At 30.2% G+C, this 2213-nt stretch overlaps 1 protein-coding gene across 3 annotated transcripts in view; it reads right to left on the minus strand.

The window, feature by feature from the left end:
* The window catches only part of LOC105458890 (transcription factor kayak), a 36247-nt gene that overhangs the window by 5826 nt on the left and 28208 nt on the right, over nt 1–2213 (minus strand). The window lies entirely within an intron of this gene.

Consider the following 2213-nt stretch of genomic DNA (forward strand, 5'->3'; position numbering starts at 1 on the left):
TTAAAAACGAAAGATAAAAACAAACTTTTCGACCCCTATTGGATTATTCTCAATGTTAATAAAAATGTTTCAAGAAAATCGTTACATGTCATATAAATTATTTTGAATAGCCTTATTAAATCGTAGATCAATAAAAGTTCATGCATTACGTTTATACATAGAATTCGTCCAATAATAAAAATGCATTAATCATGTAGTTGTATAGCGTAGATGGTAGTCAAATCCAAGGTACAGATCCAGAAATTTCACATGTTTTTTCGAGAACTTTGACAAAAGATTTGCTAACATAACATGTTCTAACTGTATCAATATTAATACAATTAACATTAAAGAGTTAAATCGTATAATAACAGTTAACAAAAATAGTAAAATTAAAAAGTTTTATCAATTTGCTCTAAGAGTTCGTTGGCAAATTTAACGATTTCAGTACTCGCAAATGTTTCAGTGTGTAATCCACTAAGCCTCGAATTGCTCCAGCTGACTCTTTCTCCACCTTGGACATTGTGACTATAAGCATTTTATATATTTCTTCTTCATTACTCTTGAATCGTCGAACCTCTTCTTTAGCAACTCTCATGCTATTGTGTAGTTTACCTCTGCTAGTTCAACTGATTCGATGATTTTGGCTACGTTACCACTCAAAGACGTGACCTGCAAATACTGGGGTGCGTTCCGTATGCCGAGTGTTTGTCCGGACGAAGTGTGACGTCACATACCGAAGTTGTCTCGGGAAACGGAACGATTCTTGGACGTTTTTGCGTTTGCGCATGACATTCACACATATTCCTTTATGTTTTGCGATTATATTTTTATAATGCAAGATTATGTACTACAAACATGGATTACATGCTTGTAACTAAGCCGAATGGAAATGTCACGGATCCATCAGGAAATATCCTGGTTCAACAAAAATCCGGTAAGTGCTTTGCTTGTATGTTATGCAAACATATACTTTCGTAGTGGTTTTTGTGGTAAATTATAGGTTATGTAAAAATGTTTTTGTACATTATTTATACACAAATTTTGAGGATAGCTATAAATATTTCAAATTTCAATATTGTTTTATTGTTACAGGGAATACATTAATGTTTATTAACCTTCCCAAGCTGCTATATTATTTCCAAACGCTGGAATTCAAACTCAAATTGAAGTCTCGAAGTCTAACTCTACTACGGATAGTGAACAAGAAAAGAACAACACTACAAGCAGAACTTCTTGGAATCAAAATGAGATTTTACAGCTAATAGACTTATACAAGTCCCATAAACATTTATTTAAAAGTACGACAATGAGAAACGATAAAGTATGGCACATGATAGCTAAAAAGTTACCAATGCATACAACTGAGCAAATAAAAAACAAATTTAAATATTTAAAACAGAAGTATATGGGAAAGAAAGACAATATGGGTCCAAAGAGCAGTGAAACAGGTACGATTAAATTCGATTACTTCTTTGAAATGGACGAAATATTTAGTCAAGATCCTGACGTGCAGCCAGTGTCAACTGCATCTTCTTCACGAGGGATTCAACGTGCTTCCAAGTCATCGATTGAAATTGAAGAAAATTCATTCAGTAACGATGAGGAGATTCCGAAAAAGAAAAATAAAAAGTTGAAGATAAGAAAAAAGTAAATTAGCAAAACAATTAAGTATGTACAAACAAAATTTTATACAAAGAGAGGCTAAGAAAGAAAAACGTCATAATGAGTTAATGGCTCGACAAGATGCAGCTCTAAAAATTTTAGAAAATATTGCAAATTCATTTGCAAACTTACCAAATATTAAAAAATAATCAATCCGATAAGGTTAATATTATATTTCATTTTGTTTCCTTATTTTTGAAGATTACTAATAACATTGTTTTAAGCGCTTACGGATAATCGAACTTATAAAGTATCTTTTGTTTTTAATATGAGATTTATAATCAGTTTGTAGTTCTATTATTTCGTATGAATCATAAATTCATGACATTTTGTATTGCAAGTTAGAGCATTAAGATATCGTAATAGAGATTGTTATACCAAAGAAATGAAATACTTTAAGTTTTTTTACAACAGTTCAAATTATTATTTTATTTTTTTTACTTATCTGTTGTAAAAAGTAAAAAGTAAGACTGCAATTTGTGATACAACTTTTAGATTAAAATTTATATGATACTTTTAGATTGAAATATATGTGATATTATTTTTATTACCTATAAGTATTGCGAAAT

This window comes from Wasmannia auropunctata, unplaced genomic scaffold (genome assembly GCF_000956235.1).
Source record: "Wasmannia auropunctata unplaced genomic scaffold, wasmannia.A_1.0 LD334253.1, whole genome shotgun sequence".
NCBI lineage: Eukaryota > Metazoa > Arthropoda > Insecta > Hymenoptera > Formicidae > Wasmannia > Wasmannia auropunctata.